We start from the raw sequence: 19903 nt of genomic DNA, 5'->3' as shown, positions 1-19903 counted from the left end.
TGTGGTTCCCAGACGGAGGAGGTTGGAAAATCGCACAATGACACCGTAGATGGCGCGAGAAGTCCCTGAACTGATCCCGGAGAAAGGTGAAGCACTGTCTCTTAACGGCAGTGACGTATCCTGGCTTTCCCACACGTAGTTTTCTGGTCCTGGAAGAAGGAACTGCTCGAGTGGGTGTCTGGGCACCACGAGTGGTGAAGGAAGTCCCGGACTGGAGGCCACGGTCACGCTACCTGTTTCAGTGTGCACCGTTTGTTGAAGTACTGTGTCACACGCCGGCCAGGGCCGGAGTTATGGGCAGGCAGACCAGGCAGCTGCCTAGGGCCCCCACTCCTCCAGGGGCCCCCAGCCAGCGGCACATCACACAGCCGCTATGGGGCCCCTGTGAGGCAGGGGGGCCCGCCTGCCCCCAGCGCCGACTCCCGCTTCCGCACTGAAGGAGGCAGTGATGGAGGAGAGAGCGTCAGCTGATGCTCCCTCTCCCATCATTCCCCACTCTGCCTATGTCACAGCGGGGGCGCGATGACGTCATCACACTCTCACTGTGTGCCTGACAGAGCAGGAGGAGACAGGAGCAGCCAGCAGCGTATTATACCATGCTGGGCTGTATTATACCATTCTGGGGGGGCTATATGCCAAGCTGGGCTGTATTATACCGTGCTGGGCTGTATTGTACCATTCTGGGGGGCTATATACCATGCTGGGCTGTATTATACCATGCTGGGCTGTATTATACCATTCTGGGGGGGCTATATACCATGCTGGGCTGTATTACACCATTCTAGGGGGCTATATACCATACTGGGCTATATTATACTGTGCTAGGCTGTATTATACCATTCTGGGGGGCTATATACCATGCTGGGCTGTATTACACCATTCTGGGGGGCTATATACCATGCTGGACTGTATTATACCGTGCTGGGCTGTATTACACCATTCTGGGGGGCTATATACCATGCTGGGCTGTATTATACCTTAATGGGCTGTATTATACCATGCTGGGGGGGCTATATACCATGCTGGGCTGTATTATACCGTGCTGGGCTGTATTATACCATTTTGGGGGGCTATATACCATGCTGGGCTGTATTATACCTTAATGGGCTGTATTATACCATGCTGGGGGTCTATATACCATGCTGGGCTGTATTATACCATTCTGGGGGGGGCTATATACCATGCTGGGCTGTATTATACCATGCTGGGCTGTATTACACCATTCTGGGGGGTGCTATATACCATGCTGAGCCGTATTATACCATTCTGGGGGGCTATATACCATGCTGGGCTGTATTACACCATTCTGGGGGGCTATATACCATGCTGGGCCGTATTATACCATGCTGGGCTGTATTATACCATACTGGGCTGTATTATACCATTCTGGGGGGCTATATACCATGCTGGGCCGTATTATACCATGCTGGGCTGTATTATACCATGCTGGGCTGTATTATACCATTCTGGGGGGCTATATACCATGCTGGGCTGTATTATACCTTGCTGGGCTGTATTATACCATTCTGGGGGGCTATATACCATGCTGGGCTGTATAATACTGTGCTGGGCTGTATTATACCATTCTGGGGGGCTATATACCATGCTGGGCTGTATTACACCATTCTGGGGGGCTATATACCATGCTGGGCTGTATTATACCTTAATGGGCTGTATTATACCATGCTGGGGGGCTATATACCATGCTAGGCTGTATTATACCTTAATGGGCTGTATTATACCATGCTGGGGGGCTATATACCATGCTGGGCTGTATTATACCATTTGGGGGGCTATATACCATGCTGGGCTGTATTATACCATGCTGGCCTGTATTACACCATTCTGAGGGAGCTATATACCATGCTGGGCTGTATTATACAATGCTGGGCTGTATTATACCATGCTGGGTGGGTTATATACCATACTGGGCTGTATTATTCCATTCTGGAGTGCTATATACCATGCTGGGCTGTATTATACCATGCTGGGCTGTATTATACCATTCTGGGGGGGCTATATACTATGCTGGGCTGTATTATACCTTAATGAGCTGTATTATACCATGCTGGGGGGGCTTTATACCATGCTGGGCTGTATTATACTGTGCTGGGCTGTATTATACCATTTTGGGGGGTTATATACCATGCTTGGCTGTATTATACCATTCTGGGGGGGCTATATACCATGCTGGGCTGTATTATACCATGCTGGCCTGTATTACACCATCCTGGGGGGGCTATATACCATGCTGGGCTGTACCATGCTGGGCTGTATTATACCATGCTGGGGGGGCTATATACCCTACTGGGCTGTATTATTCCATTCTGGGGTGCTATATACCATGCTGGGCTGTATTATACTGTGCTGGGCTGTATTATACCATTTTGGGGGGCTATATACCATGCTGGGCTGTATTATACCATTCTGGGCGGGGCTATATACCATGCTGGGCTGTATTATACCATGCTGGCCTGTATTACACCATTCTGGGGGGCTATATACCATGCTGGGCTGTACCATGCTGGGCTGTATTATACCATGCTGGGGGGGCTATATACCATACTGGGCTGTATTATTCCATTCTGGGGTGCTATATACCATGCTGGGCTGTATTATACCATGCTGGGCTGTATTATACCATGCTGGGGGGGCTATGTACCATACTGGGCTGTATTATTCCATTCTGGAGTGCTATATACCATGCTGGACTGTATTATACCATGCTGGGCTGTATTATACCATTCTGGGGGGCTATGTACCATGCTGGGCTGTATTATACCATGATGGGCTGTATTATACCATGGTGGGCTGTATACCATGCTGGGCTGTATTACACAGCCCAGCATGGTATACAGCCTGCATACCATGCTGGGCTGTATTATACCATGGTGGGCTGTATTGTACCATGGTGGGCTATATACCATGCTGTGCTGTATACCATGGTGGGCTGGGCTATATATCATGTGGTGTTGGGCTATATACTATGCGGCTTTGTTATATACCATGGGGGGTACATTTTACATTATATTCTATAGGGGGAGGCTGTGTTATGTAATATGGGGGGCTACATTATATTCTATGGGGAGGTGGGCTGCATTATATTCTATTTGGGGCTACATTATATTCTATGGGGGCTGTATTATATTTATTATATTCAATGGGGGCTGCATTATACTATATGAGGAGGGCTACATTGTATTCTATGGAGGGGTTACATTACACTATATAAGGGGCTGCATTATATCCTATGAGTGGGTTGCCATATATTTTATGGAGGGGCTGCATTATACTATATGGGGGTGGGGCTGCATTATATTCTATAGGGGGTTACATTATAGTCTGTGGAGTGGCTGCATTATACTCTGGGGTAGCTGCATTATTCTCTAAGGGATGGCTGCATTATACTATAAAAGGGGGCTGCATTATATTCTATGGGGGTTACATTATATTGTATGGCGGGGCTGCATTATACTCTGTGGGGTGGCTGCATTATGCTCTATTGGGTGGCTGCATTATACTATATGTAGGCTGCATTATACTGTATCAAGGACTATGGGGAGTACATTATATGAAGAACTATGGGGTGCATTATGCTATGGGAAGTGAATTGTACTACATGGGTGACTATGGCGGCGCATTATACTATATGGAGAACTATGAGGAGTGTATTATACTATATGGAGGACTGAGCAGTGTATTTTAATATATGGAGGGCTATAAGGAGTGTATTATACTATATGGAGGACTGAGGAGTGTATTATACTATATGGAGGACTATGGGGAGTGTATTATACTATATGGAGGACTGAGCAGTGTATTTTAATGGAGGGCTATAAGGAGTGTATTATACTATATGGAGGACTGAGGAGTGTATTATACTATATGTAGGACTATGGGGCAGATTATATTATATGGGGGACTATGGGGTGTAAACTGTAGATGTGCTGCTGATAACATGATACTGTATGGTGATCTGTTAGGGTGTGTGCACATGTTGCAGATTAGTCTGCAGCTTTTTCTGCAGAGAATCCATATCTCTTGGCAGAAACCGCAGGGTAAAACACATGCATTTTTCCTGAGGATTCCTAGCATGTGTACAGTGGATTTGATGCAGGTTCTAGTGAAGTTTGGCAGTGCGGATGAGAGAGAGATTGATTGATTTGTATGTCCCGGAATGTACACTGCATCTGCGGTTCCGCAAAAAAGAAGCAACATGCTGCGGAAAATAAACCGCAGCAAATCTGTGCGGAATTTACCGCAGCATGTGCACGGCGGATTTGGTTTTCCATAGGATTACATGACACTGTAAACTGCATGGAAACTGCTGCAGATCCGCAGGACCAAATCTGCTGCGGATCCGCAGCAAAAACCGCAACGTGTGCACACACCCTTAGTGATCCATTAGTGATCATTCTGTCCCCATCATTCTTTCTCAGATGGTGGAAAGAGGCCGGGAAACAAGTATTGAACGACTTCTTCAATTTTGTCGATCATTTAGCGGCCTGAACTCAGCGTATGTAAATATAATCGAAATGCTTTTGTGTGATGTGCAATATGTTAGCATTTGGGGCCCCATTTTAAACTTTGCCTAGGGCTCCACTTTGCCTAAAACTGGCCCTGACGCCAGCAGCAGTCAGTGGTACAGACTGGTTTGTCTTAGTAATATCAGAGGCAAGAGGAGTAATGGTCTCTGGAGGTACACAGTCTGTATGTGCTGGGGATGAGAGAGTGCAATGTGGGCCTGCTCGTTGGCGTTGGTCTGCGGAGCGGGAGTCAACCTTCTCTTGTAACACACGCTGTCTTCCCGCTAAAGGCCCCGTCTTTGCGCTCCCCGTCCCTTTTATCTCAGACCCGCCCCCTACAGTCGGGTGCAAAGGTCTTTTCCAGTCAGAAAGTGCTTTCCACGGCAACAATGGTGACAGCCCCGATAGTTCCGGCCCTGACACGAGAGAAATACCACTAGACTGGTCCATCCCCCTACATTCTCCCACTCCTTTTGCTCGCCATTCCACGGAGGAGGATTCTTGTGAAACACGTGGCCGTCTTCCTTTTTCTTTTCAGTTTGCTGCCAAATGAACTGATCTTGGTCATAACGATTGGGGGGTTTGCCGGCTGTTGTTCATTCGGAGCATCGTAAGTTGGAAGGAGTAGTGGAGTCCCCTTGAGCGGTAGAGTCAGGTTGCATAGGAGAGAGCGATGGTGTGTCTGTTCTCTCTGGAGCAGATTCTTCAGGGACCCCAGGTCCTTGTTCTGCTTGTCCATCCTCAGGCAGTCATTCAGAACTCTCTTCTTCTTCTTCCTCCTCTACTACCATGGAAGCTCTTTTGAGAGTCTCTGGTGCCAATCCCACTTGAACAGGATCTTTTGATAGACAAATTTCAAAAACTGACCGTCACATCCAAGCATAAACATTGTGTGAACAGGTGCTTAACCTAGAGTCACCAACTCATATACATTCAAGCAAAAAAGGAAGCACACTGTAGCGCCATAACATGCAAATATGAAAAATGAAAAATGAATTGCATTACTGCATTAGAAATATGAAAAATTGAGAAAGTTTAGAGTATAAAATAGCCAAGTTATGTGTACCTGGAAGCCACGTTAAGGCATTTCTCGTTTTCCAGGTCCCTGTCTATGCCAATCCTCACTAAGACTGAAGTCTCCATCTGAATGGGAACCTATGAAAAATCCTCTGTTTAGACTGAAGTCTATATCTCTGTGGAGGGGAAGTGGCCCTGCTATTGCAGTAATGCAATTCATTTTTGATTTTTCATATTTGCATGTTATGGCGCTGCAGTGTGCTTCATTTTTTGCTTGAATGTATATGAGTTGGTGACTCTAGGTTAAGCACCTGTTCACACAATGTTCATGCTTGGATGTGACGGTCAGTTTTTGAAACTCAGCATGCTCCAACTCTCGAAGCCTGGTCTGTACCAGGCGATGCAAAGTCTGCAGACAATGACAATGTTATCAAACCAAGGAGGACACCCCATCCATGGGAAATCCTCTTCTGGATCCACCTCTAGTTCAGTGATTCATTTTCTTGAATGGCCGAATAACAGGGTATAGGGAGTATAACCAGTGGTTTGGTGCACTCGATTGTTGTATACCCATACTAATTCCGATACATACTCAGGCCACCAGGCATTCTGGTCCTCCTCCAGGGTCCTCAACATTTGAATTAATGTCCAGTTGAACCGTTCACAGGCGTCATTCCCCTGACGGTGATACGGCATGGTGCAATGGTGCGAGACTTCTCAAATTGGTACATATGATGCAACTCCTCCATCACTTTTTCTAAAAAACAGGCTCCCGGGTCAGAATGGATTCACTTCGGGCAGCTGTAAACTTGAATGAAATATTTGCAGATGGCATGTGCAGCCGACTCCGCGGTCTGATCTTGGATTGGAGTCACAACGGCAAACTTCGTGAAGTGATCCACCATTACTGGGCCGGCCCAATGGTCCGATAGTCTATCATTAGCAGTTCCAGTGGGCGGACGTCACAAAAGATTGTGTGGGGGCTCAAAACTCCGGTGGTTTAGCCAAATCACATGTCCGGCGTAACCTACAAGTCTCTTCCACTACAGCCTTCAGTTGAGGATGATAAACAAACCGCTGTATCAACTGAAAAGCCTTCTCCTGACCAAAGTTTGCTCCTTTTTCGTGTGCCTCGGTGGCTACCTTGAGCAACAGCATTTCTGGGACTATGACCTGCCTGGTGGCATCTAGCTCCTTTTGAAGTTGTACTTTTCGATACAGCAATCCATTCTTCATCTGAAGGTGTTCCCACTGTCAAGGAATCCGCAAAGTTTCCGGAGATAGAGTATTTCTCTCTCCCAAACTAGGAAGTCTCTTTGATGTCACCCACTGTCTCAGCAGAGCACGTTCTCTATCATCTTGCTGTAGCCGGACCCACTCATCCTGGGTTCGCCCAAGACGCCTTCCCGAATCAAAACTTGCACGTGGTCCTGCATAGCCACCACTGTCCTGGCGGGATGTAGGAACCTGGGGATCCCTTCTTTTTCTAAATCTTCATCCCTATTTTGCCCAGGTTTAGCATGTTTATCCCTGGATAGGACATCAGCATGAGTGTTCTCAGCTTATCTTTTGTAAGCGATCTTATACCGAAACTTTACCATTCTGGTCACCCATCATTGCTCCAGAGCTCCCAGCTTTGCATTCTCCAGATGAGTCAATGGTTGTTGTCAGTGCACACTAATACTTTGGACCCAGACAAATATTCCGCGAACCTCTCCATCATAGCCCACACAAACACGAGCAGCTCTAACTTGACGGAACTGTAATTGTCCGGATTACATTCAGAATGATGAAGGGACCGACTTGCATAAGCAATCACCTTCTCTCTCCAGTCCTGTATCTGTGACCACACAGCCCCAAGTCCATGCAAACTCCTGTCAGTGTGGAGAATAAACTGTTGAAAAAAGTCCGCATAAACCAACACAGGAGCTTCCGTCAATGCCTTCTTCAGGTCTTGAAAGGCTTTTTCCTGATGTTCCTTCCAGCGAATAGTCCGGTTCTTTGCACCTGAGGGCACTCCCTTCAGCAGTTCTAGCAGCGGTTTTGCTATGCGGGCAAAGTTCTTCAAGAAACGGCAGTAGTACCCAGTTAGTCCCAGGAATGCTCGAATATCTTTCACCGTCTCTGGAGTGGACCAATCCTGTATCACAGCAATTTTCTCTCAAAATGGTTTCACCCCTTCAGCAGAGACAACATGGCCCAAGTACTCACGCATTGTATTGTGGTCCTGGAACAAGGAACTGCTCGAGTGGGCGTCTGAGGCACCGCGAGTGCTGAGCGAAGTCCCGGAGTGGAGGCCACGGTCATGCTACCTGCTTCAGCGTTAACCGCTTGGTGAGTACTGTGTCGTGTGCCAGCAGCAGTCAGAGGTACAGACTGGTTCATCTTAGTAATGTCAGAGACAAGAGGAGTAATGGTCTCTGGAGGTACACAGTCTGTATGCGCGGGGGGATGAGAGAGTGCAACGCGGGCCTGCTCGTTGGCGTCGGTCTGTGGAGAGGGAGTCAACCTTCTCTTGTAACACACGCTGTCTTCCCTCCAAAGGCCCCGTCCTTGTGTGCCCCATCCCTTTTTTCTCAGACCCATCCCCTACAGTTAGGTGCAAAGGTCTCTTCCAGTCAGAAAGAGCTTCCCCGGCAACAATGGTGACAGCTCCGACAGTTCCGGCCCTGACACGAGAGAAATACCACTAGCCCGGTCCATCCCCCTACATCATCATAATTGGACATTTAGAGACTTTGTAGTTTTCCATTACCATTATAAAGTGTGTAGATCCTACTACTCCTCACAGCTTCAATTGTCTCAGAAAACGAGATATGTCTTGGATCTATAAGCTTTAGACTTGCAAAAATTATGATGAGTATCAGTCTAAACTCATTCTCCTAACATTTTTAATACTATGGCCCCAATTCATCAAGACTGGCATTGCTCACAAGGTGGTAGTTGGAATCAGACACTCCAGATTCACTAAAAGGCACACATCGCTTAATGAATAGGGTGCATCTGAAAAGAGGTGTGTGCTTCGCCACAAATCTTACTCCAGTAAGGGACTGGTGTAAGATTTGTACCAGCTATCGCTCTTCATGAATTTGCTATTTACTATTAGTGTTATTTAATACTAGCTATGAACCTGTTCTAAGCCCGGGTGGCGAGCTTTTTTATTGGTACATGGTCTCCCATCCTGGTATGTGCTGCCCCCCTCCTATCCTGGTATGCATGGTCCCCTCACCCCCTATCCTAGTATGCATGGTCCCCCTCACCCCCCCTATTCTGGAAGCATGGTCCTCTTACCCCCCTTTCCTCATATGCATGGTCCCCTCACCCCCCTATCCTGGTATGCATGGTACCCCTCACCTCCCCTATTCTGGTATGCATGGTCCTCTTACCCCCCTATCCTGGTATGCATGGCCCTCTCACCTCCCTGTCCTGGTATACATGGTCCCCTCACCCCCTTATCCTAATATGCATGGTCCTCTCGCCCCCCAATACTGGTATGCATGGTCCTCTCGCCCCCCTATCCTGGTATGCATGGTCCTCTCACCTCCCCATCCTGGTATGCATGGTCCTCTCAACCCCCTTTGCTGGTATGCATGGTCCCCTCACCCCTCTTTGCTGGTATGTATGGTCACCCTCACCCCCCTTTCCTGGTATGCATGGTCCCGTCACCCCCCTTTCCTGGTATGCATGGTCCCCTCACCCCCCAATCCTGGTATGCATGCTACCTCTCACCCCCAATCCTGATATGCACGGTCCCCGAACCCCCCTATCCTGGTATGCATGGTCCCCGTCACCCGTATTAAACAGCACACATACAAAAAAAAACATTTATACTCACCCTTCTTTCCTGTGCCCCAGCGCTGTCCCGTTCTGCTGGAAGCCGGAGGAGGAATGTGGCGCCGGAGTACGCGCATGCCCATACCGTGCTGTCCGGCGCCATATTGCTGAAGACACACTGCCAATGTGTCTTCAGTAAAATGGCGCCAGATAGCGCTATGCGCATGCGCGATACTCACGTGCAATCCTGCCCCGGTCTCCGGCCGAAGAGAACCGCCATGGCAATGCTACTCCCAGTCAGGTAAGTATGTAAGTGTGGCACCGGAGATCACGGTATGCAGTGTTTATACGTACCGCCATCTCTGGTGCCATACACACTCCTCTTACCGCTGGATGCCTCATTCTGTCTGGAGCCAGACTGCGCAGGCGCGTCACACTTGCGCAGTCTATAAAGGCTTCAGACAGAGAGACGCTCCCAGCGTTATATTATAAATAGTAAATGGACAGTCAGTGTCCATTTATCATTACCTTGCTATCTCGTTATCCCAATATCTCTGTATTCATTATTTTTGACTATGTACAGAAAATGCCTACTTGGGATTTCAACATCAGCACCTAGAATACGTCAGTGCTACTATTCCATTGGTCATCTCTTTGTACACGTCACCGGTTTCGTATTCTAGCTACCGCTGATGCCAATTTTTCTTTGCTGTTCTAAGGTCATGTGATTGCCAGCTCTAGAGATGAGTGACTTTGCCTTTTTTAGGGTCGAGTCGGGTTTCATGAAACCCGACTTTCGCAAAAGTCGGGTTGAACGAAATTGGCCGACTACAGGGAAAAGTCGGAGGCCAACTGAAACACGAAACCCAATGCAAGTCAATGGGGAAGCAAAGTCGGCAGGGAGTGGAGGACAGTAAACACACCTACAGTGCCCATTTCAATGCCAAAAACTTCAATTGTTATTACTGAAGCTTGTCAACCTTAACTTACTTCATAATAATAGTTACGCATTGAAAACTGGGGGTTATTTGGCTAAAGTTGTGGGGGGGTAGGGCTGGCTCCTGGTTTTTGTGTCCCCTGGGCCAAAGAGTGTCAGTGCGCCCCTTTAACACATACCACAACTCATGAAGCTCCGATACAGCACAGAAATATAGGTATAGTACAATGACAAATACTTCACTGCTTACATGACATGACTGATCTATTTTAAATTGTACAATAGCTCAAAAAAAAGGACAGTATATTACTCCATACAGTATTATGGCCACCACATTGTGCGCCATACAGAATAATGAGTCCCATATATTTCTCCATACAGAATAATTGGTCACATATAATGTTCCATACAGTATATGATGAGCTCCACATAATGCTACAGTATATGATGGTCCCTATGGACGATGCTACAGTGTGTTATGGGCCCAAATAATGCTCCATATATAATGGGCCCCATTTCTAATGCTCCAGTGTATAATGTGCCCCATAGATGCTGCTCCAGTGTCTGATCTGCCCCATTTAGAATGCTCCAGTATATGATGGGCCCCATGGATTATGCTCGTGTCTTATGGGTCCAAATAATGCTCCATATATAATGGGCTCCATTTCTAATGCTCAAGTGTATAATGAGCCCCATAATGCAGCTCCAGTGTCTGATGTCCCCCATTTGGAATGCTCCAGTATATGTTGGGCCTTATGGATGATGCTCCAGTGTATGATGGGCCCTAATAATGCTCCATATATAATGGGCTCCATTTCTAATTCTCCAGTGTATAATGGGCCCCGTAAATGCTGCTCCAGTGTCTGATGTCCCCCATTTGGAATGCTCCAGTATATGATGGGCCCCATTTTTAATGAACCCAGGCATGGTATGTGAAAAGAGCTCCATGGAGTAATCTGAAGTGTGTGCTGCCGTATCCTTCACTTTTGGTGTGGGTGAAGGACACAAGGAAAGGGGTTAGGCCTGTCCAGAAGCCTGCTCTGACGACTCAGTGCTTGCATTTTTTGAAACTTCAGAAGAGGAGGCGATAGAGCTGGAGGCTGTTTCAGCAATGTAAGACAAAAACGGTTCCTGATGCTCCGGCTTTAAATGCAGTCTACCTACTCCCAGAAAAGGGAGCCTTACAGGCCTTCCAGAGCTACACCATAACGCAGGCTCAACACCTCCTGCCTTAGCCGCTATTGTGTTTTTGGCACTACCAGCAGATGCACCACCAACACCATCAATAACAGGTGGCCCCCCATGCCCATGTTCACGTCCTCTTCCACCATACTTCCTCATGTTTTGGAAAATGGACCCAAAATACCAGCAGATATATGGTACTGTATCAGAAGCATACAGCTCTATACAGTCTAGGGATAACAGTAAATCTCCGTATATATTTCATGAGTCATACACAGATGCTCACAGGCTCAGTATGGATTACACAATAAAATAAAAAGTTGAAAAAGGGTACAGTATCACCAGATACAAGGCATATATAGTATAGTGTAAACATTCTGAATCTCCATATATATTTCAGGAGGCAGACACAAACGCTCTCAGGCCCAGTATGGATTACACAAGAATATGAAAAGCTGAATGTCACGGTCCATTTTTGGAGCCGTGGCAGAATGTGGATTCTTATAGAAACCTTTTCTCCTTTCCCCCCCCGTGTCCGCTGGAATTTACTACAACTGTAGTTGTTTTTGGTGCTGGTTTTGCCCCCCGGTGGCCGCTGGGATTACTACATGTGTGAATTAACCAACAGGTGATGACTACTCCCCCCTCCTTCCTATAAAAGGTCATCATGTGCAGTAATCACTGTCAGTAATATTGTTCATTTGTTATCCAACCGTGGTGAAGACTGGACCTACCTGGTGGAGAGGGGGTTCATCTTGTCTGGAGCAGTGGAGTTGCTGCTGGATGCTGTTCGGATCCTTTCTCTGTTGCTTGGAGCTTTTGCAGCAGAGCAAAGCTAAGTTTTGGGTTTTAGTTGCTTTAACCCCATGGTGCCAGTTTTATTTTCCTTTGTGTGTTATTGGGTGCAGTTCACTTTATTCCCTGTCTCACCTCCTGGGGAGGGGGATGGTGGTTTAGCTCAGGGCTAAACAGGAGATAGGGACAGGTCGGGGACTTGGGCCTCACTACCTTCAAGTGTACCCCCAAGTTAAGGAGAGTCAGGGCACCCTCTTAGCCTGAGGGGCAGTTCAGGGGCCCAGGTTCCACGTCTCCTGCTTTTTTCTCCTACTGCCCTGTGACATTACTACCAACCCACCCATTTTTTCCTCGTGAGCCATGGCCCTAATGCAGACCTGTCTCCAATTGCTGCAGACCCTCACTAAGGAGCATGGGGTGCTGCGTGGTGTGGTGGAGCAGCAGCTGCAGCAGTGGGAGGGGTACGGGGCCTCAGCTCAGATGCAGGCTCAACCAGAGCCCAAGTTATCACTCCCAGACAGGTTTTCTGGTGGGAGAGAGAATTTTTTGTTTTTTCAGGAGGCCTGCAAGCTACACTTCAGGCTCCACCCTCATTCATTAGGGAGTGAGGTACAGCGGGTGGTATTCATTATAGCCCTCCTTGAAGGTGATCTCCTATCCTGGGCCTTCTCCCTGCCGGCCGATTCACCATCTCTACGGTCGGTGGACGAGTTTTTTGCGGCTTTGGCGAAAATGCCCCCTGGGGTCCTTGCTGAGGAGGAGGACTCACAGGTGCAGGTGGATGAGCCCAGGCAGGTGCGAGGAGTTGGTTCCCCAGCGGTGTTGCCTGCAGATCGTCGTGATGTGGGGAATGTTTTAGCTGTGGGCAGACTGGTCATGTTCTCAGGGTCTGCCCAGCGCATGCCAAATCTTCTGTACCATCTAAGGAGCCGCGCCCCCCTGGTCGTGTGGAGGGAGGCGACCAGGGAGTGTAAATTTCCTCCATTTTGTCCTCTCAGTGTACTATGTCAGCAGAGGTGGTGGTTGGCGGGGTACCTGAGGGCATACCGGTGTTTGTGGACAGTGGAGCAGGAGTCAATCTGGTGGACGCTCACTTTGTCCAGACACATGGCCTGATGTGTAGGACGCTGGCCAAACCTCTAAGCGTCCAGGCCATTGACTCTGTCCCACTGAGCCAGGGGAGGTTGACCCAAGTCGTAAAAAATATACATCTGCGCATAGGGACTCAGCATGAAGAGTCCCTGTCATGCTACGTCTTTGGGGGAATGCCATCACCTATCGTTTTAGGCCTCCCTTGGTTAGAAAAACACAACCCGGTCATAGATTAGCGGTCTAGGGAAGTAGTCAGCTGGGATCAGTCGTATGAGGGCTGCTGCCCAGGGTCTACTGTCTCTGCCGTCCTTCTACAACCATCCCCTTCTTCTCCAGTGGGGGCAGCGGAGGTGCTGCCAGGGAGTAGGGGCAAGTCTCCCACCCTCACCACATGCTAACCCTGGGTTTCGGAGTCCTCTTAGGAGGAGGGGTCGGAGGAGAGTGGTGACTCCTTCTGAGCATTGTGGGGGTGTGAGTGTGGTGACACAGGGGGATGTCTCTGTTGTCAGTCCTTTGAAGAGTTCACCATTTTGTGGCAAACGCATGAATGGTAATAACGTTCAGGTCTGGTCAGGTCTGGACCTGTGTGTGAACAAGTATGTATGGGTGGCCACCAAAAACATCCGGTGGAAGTGTGCTGCAGGGGTCTGGAGTTCTCGAGTGATCGGGCTGTATCAGGTGTCGGCCATCCTCAGCCTGGGGACTTACCAGCTGGAGTTGCCACCAATAATGCCCAAACACAACTCATTCCCCAGGTCGGCGCTCTGGAGAGTTGTGGTGCCTCCGGAGCATACATTGCCATTTCCATTTGCCCAGGTTTTCCATAACCCTGCGAGTCAGGTGGTCGCTGAGATGAACTCTGGTGGACTTAGGCGTCCGCACCGTAGGTGTTTTTCGGGTGAGGTGTGGTGTTGAGGGTCCAGAGGCCCCTCATTGAAGGAGGGGTACTGTCACGGTCCATTTTTGGAGCCGTGGCAGAATGTGGTTTCTTATAGAAACCTTTTCCCTTTTTCCCCCGGTGGCCGCTGGGGTTTACTACAACTGTAGTTGTTTTTGGTGCTGGTTTTGCCCCCGGTGGCCGCTGGGATTACTACATGTGTGAATTAACAGGTGATGACTACTCCCCCCTCCTTCCTATAAAAGGTCGTCATGTGCAGTAATCACTGTTGGTAATATTGTTCATTTGTTATCCAACCGTGATGATAACTGGACCTACCTGGTGGAGAGGGGGTTCAGCTTGTCTGGAGCAGTGGAGTTGCTGCTGGATGCTGTTCGGATCCTTTCTCTGTCGCTTGGAGCTTTTGCAGCAGAGCAAAGCTAAGTTTTGGGGTTTAGTTGCTTTAACCCCGTGGTGTCAGTTTTATTTTCCTTTGTGTGTTATTGGGTGCAGTTCACTTTATTCCCTGTCTCACCTCTTGGGGAGGGGGTTGGTGGTTTAGTTCAGGGCTAAACAGGAGATAGGGACAGGTCGGGGACTTGGGCCTCACTACCTTCAAGTGTACCCCCAAGTTAAGGAGAGACAGGGCACCCCCTTAGCCTGAGCAGCAGGTCAGGGGCCCAGGTTCCACGTCTCCTGCTTTTTTTCCCCTACTGCCCTGTGACACTGTAAATGGGTAATGTAACACAAGCGTACAGCTGTATACAGTGTTGGGGTAATCTTAAATCTCCAAATATATTTCCGGAGTAACAGACAGACGTTCACAGGCTCATTATGGATTACACCAGAATCTAAATAGCAAAAAAGGTTACTGTATCAGAAGCGTACAGCTGTATACAGTGTTGGCCAAATTTGAAATCTCGGTATATATTTCCGGAGTCACCCTCAGACGCTCACTCAGTCTGGGTTTGACCATAATAAAAAATGTTGTAAAAAAGGTACTGGATAGCAAGATAGTATAGAAGTATATATATTATAGGGTACAATTGAAATCTCCGTATACATAGTCCCAGAGTCACTCTCAGACACTTACTCAGTATGGATTTGACCATAATACTAAATGTCGAACAATGGTACTGTATAACAAGATACAAGCTGTATCGAGTATAGGGTAAAAATTGGTATCTCCGATTCACCGTATATTTAGAAGGCGTAAACCACACACGCTCACTCACTATGGATGATACCATAATAAAAAATTTTGAACAAAGGTACTGTATCAGCACATACCAGGTGTATCCAGTCTAGGGGTAATTGTAAATTTCCGTCTATAATTCCGGAATCAGACACAGACACTCACAGGCTCAGTATGTATTACACCAGAATTTAAAAAGTAGAAAAAGGGAAAGGTATTCGAAGCGTACACCAATATACAGTGTTGTGGTACTTTTAAATCTTCGTATATATTTCAATCTCAGTAAGCCAGTCCAGACTCTCCACTACTGGAAACTACATGGATGCAAGTACAGACGGAAAGTCGAGTGTTTGCAGAAATTTGGGAATTACTCATCGCGGTAAAACCTCCCGGTAGATGTTGAAGAGGCGATGCAGACCGTCATTTACTGCATCTGTGGAGACAGCAAAAACGGTTCATTGTGAAGAAAGGATTGCTTTATCGCAGTGGCGTGGATCACATCACTGTAACTCGTCTCCATCAAATTGTGATCACATGGAGATATGTAGACATGATCCTCACTGCCTATCATAATGTGTCTGGTCATTTTGGAGTGCAAAAGACAGAAACCATGGGCCGTAGGCGATTCTATTGGATTGGCATGAGAGGAGACATTGAAAAATGGTGGCAAGAATGTCACACGTCTGTAACTATCACAACTGTGAAAGGTGATCATAAAGCACCACTGCATCCGCTTGTAAGTTGACGTCCATTACAAATTGTAGCCATTGATCATCTGAAGGTAGAGGCCAGCAGGACAGGCCATAGCTACATCTTAACCATCATCGATCAATACACTAAATTTCTAGTGGCCATCCCTGTGAAGGATTTAACTGCCCAGACTACACAGCGGTGGAGCAGGGAGAGGTAAGTATTGCAACTTGCAAGTGCTGTGACAATGACCAAGCAGGGGGTGCACACTCGTGGTCGACGGTACTGGCACAGGGCCCCTCATAGTATGCTGGTGTGTCTGATGGCAAGTGGGCCCCCCCACTGTCAGAGACACTGTATTGTACTATGAGGGGCCCTGTGCCAGTGCCGTCGGCCATCAGTTGGCCCATCCAACGGCACTTGCCCGGGTGTGCCAGGTGTGGACCCCAGCCCTTGGTGGGAAGCCGAGTTAGGAGGTTTAAAAAATGGCATATGTTGTTGTATAGGCTGGACATTCAGCAGCTGCAAATGGCAGAACTGGGCAAGTCCGAGGAAGAGGACAAAAGCGAGGCAGTTTTCTGGCAACCTATGTGTCATCAGGGGAAGGTGGGACAAAATCCTTTCAAACCCATGCATGGTTCATTTTAATGAAGGTTAGATCATCAACATTTTGGGTCAACAGACGGGTCCTTTTTTCTGTCAGGATTGATCCAGCAGCATTGAAGACTCTTTCAAATAGCACACTAGCAGCAGGGCAAGCGAGCTCCTGTAAGGCATATTGTGCCAATTCAGGTCAGGTGTCCAGTTTAGAGGCCCAAAAGTCAAACGGGAATGACCTGTGAGGGAGAACATCGATATGGGAGGAGAAGTAGTTTGTAACCATAGTTGACAACTGCTGTCTCCTGTCACTTTTAATCAATGCAGTATTAGTAGTCGTGTGAGTGGTACTTGAGAAATCATTCCACAACATGGTCATGAAACCCCTGTCTCCAATGCCACTTCAGCTGTGTGCACCACGAACACCTCTTCCATTGTGCCCACTACGGCTCGTGGGAGAACCAGCACCGTTGCTGTGCGCTGGGAAAGCCTCAAACAAACGGTTTACCAGAGTTGCTTGTTTGTTAGCCAATATTATCTCTAGGTTCTCCTGTGGCACGATGTTGTGTAATTTTCCTTTGTAGCATGAATCGAGGATGCTGGCCAGCCAGTAGTCGTCATCCTTCATCATTTTGGCGATGCGGAGGTCCCTTTTTAGGATCCGCAAGGCATAATCACACATGTGGGCCAATGTTCCAGGTGTCAATAATGCACTGCCACTGCTGGGTGGAGTAGCACTTTCTGGCAAATCCACATCCCTATAGTCATGCACAAACCCTGTACCTGACCTTGGAACACCAACATTTTCTCTTGCCCCCTGCGAGGCATCCTCCTGCCCAAAGTAATCTTCCCCCTCATCCTCCTCCTCCTCTTCCTCTTCTTCCTCCACTTCATCCAGGACAGTTCCCTGACCAGACAATGGCTGACTGTCAGCAAGGCTTTCCTACTCCTCCTCCTCCGCTGCAGACGCCAGATCCTTAATGTGTGTCAAACTTTGCATGAGCAGACGCATAAGTGGGATGCTCATGCTTACGATGGCATCGTCTGCGCTTACCAGCCATGTGCATTCTTCAAAACACTGAAGGACTTTACAGAGGTCTTTTAGCTTTGACCACTGCACACCCGACAGTTCCATGTCTTCCCTCAAACTGCCTGCCACAAACTGTATCCTCCCACAAATGCATTACAGCCTGCCTCTGTTTGCACAGCCTCTCAACTATGTACACGGTGGAGTTCCACCTTGTTGCAATGTCTATGATTAGGCGGTGCTTGGGGAGGTTGAGTAATCGCTGCAGCTTCTGCATACGACTGGAGTGTACGGTCGAGCGACGGATGTGCGAGCACAGTCTTCGCACCTTATGGAGCAGGGATGTTAACTCTGGATAATTATTAAAGAAGCACTGCACCACCAGGTTCAAAGTGTGAGCCAGGCAAGATATGTGTGTGAGTTTTGCAAGGGCTATGGCTGCCACAAAATTACAGCTGTTATCACTGACTACCTTGCCTGGCTCAAGATATAGACTGCCCAGCCATGACTCAGTTTGTCGGTGCAAGTAGTCGACCAGTACCTCCGTGGTGTGTCTGTTGTTGCCCAAAGACATCATCTTTAACACAGCCTGCTGACACTTACCACTAGCTGTTCGATAGTGGGACACCTCGTGTGCAACACTGCCAGCTGCGGATGGAGTGCTCGTGCGACTGCGCTCTGTGGACGAGCTTTTGCTTATGGAAGAGGAGGAGGAGGGTCAAAAGCCTACAGCCAACTGTTTCCTATACCATAGGCAAGGCAGCACTGTTCCACCGCCGCTGTCCCCTGTGGAGCCTGCATCCACCACCACCACATTAACCCAGTGCGCAGTGATGAACACGTAACGGCCCTGGCCATGCCTACTGGACCATGCATCTGTTGTGAGGTGCACCTTTCCACTTACTCATTGCTTGAGTGCATGGACAATGCGGGTGGAGGGCTGAGATGGCTTTTCGAGAAAAGAAGTGCCGACTGGGTAGGCCATAGCTTGGGACTGCGTAGGCCATGAGCTCGCGGAAAGCTTCACTTTCAACCAAACGTAGGGCATCATCTCTAATGAGATTAGTTTGGCAATGTAGGCGTTCAAACATAGTGTACTCAGATGAGAGGATGAGAACTTTCTTGTCCTATTCAGAGTGTCTGGTAGGGTGAGCTGGACTGGAGAGCTGCATATGGGGGAGATAGCGGTGGACCGGCCTAGATTCAGTGTTGTGTTGCAAAACTATTGTGATTGCCTGAGTGCTTTGGCCTTACGACGACACCTCAACATTTAGTGCCCATGGTGGGCTTAATGGTGGCGGTGGTCTTACAGTGGGGGAAGCGATGGAGCTACCTTCAGTCAGAGCAGGTGCACATGTGCTACCTGAGGATTTGTAGTCCGTCCACGCTTGCAAGTACATGTTGGTTAAATGTCTAAACATGTAACTGGTATTCAAATTTCTGAGTTGTTTACCTCAGCTAAAGGTCCTTCCACACTTCTTACGGGTAACCTTTGCCTCATCAGTAGGATTTTGAACAAAGAAGTGCCACACTGCACTCTTCCTACTATGGTATACATTTTCTGGCCTTGCACGCTGTGCTAAGTTGACCGTCTGGCCAAGCTGTCCTGCAACTCTTTTAGTTTTTGGTCCACGTTTTAGGACAGCTACGGGCCTGCCAGATAACCGCTGTTGCATTGTCAATGCCTGCTATGGATCCTTCTCCTTATCTGAACAATTGCCAGTGTCACCCTCCTCCCCCAATGGATGCCAATCCGGGTCAAGAACTGGGTCATCCATCACTTCCTCTTCAAAGTCATCTGCACCTTCATCTTTACCTTCCTCTGTGTCACCGTGTAAGGTGGTATAGCATGCGGGAAGGGGCACCTGAGTTTCATCAGGGTCAGATTCTGGCTCAGTAGACTGCGAGGGCAATGTAGTGCTCTGGGTCAATGTACCAGCAGAATCTTCTAGCAGTGGCTTTCCATCAGTACACTCCATGTCAGATTCATCTTGGACTGGGGAATTCAGGATTTGACTGGATAACCCAGGCATGGTATGTGAAAAGAGCTCCATAGAGTAATCTGAAGTGTGGGCTGCCGCATCCTTAACTTTTGGTGGGGGTGAAGGACACAAGCAAAGGTGTTTTTCCTGACCCGAACCCTGCACTGACGACTCCGTGCTTGCAAGTTTCGAACGTTCAGACGAGGAGGCAG

This window comes from Dendrobates tinctorius, unplaced genomic scaffold (genome assembly GCF_039654945.1).
Source record: "Dendrobates tinctorius isolate UK_male_01 unplaced genomic scaffold, ASM3965494v1 ptg000051l, whole genome shotgun sequence".
Classification (NCBI taxonomy): domain Eukaryota; kingdom Metazoa; phylum Chordata; class Amphibia; order Anura; family Dendrobatidae; genus Dendrobates; species Dendrobates tinctorius.
The sequence above is the reverse complement of the archived record's forward strand: the minus strand, read 5'-3'. Positions refer to the sequence as shown.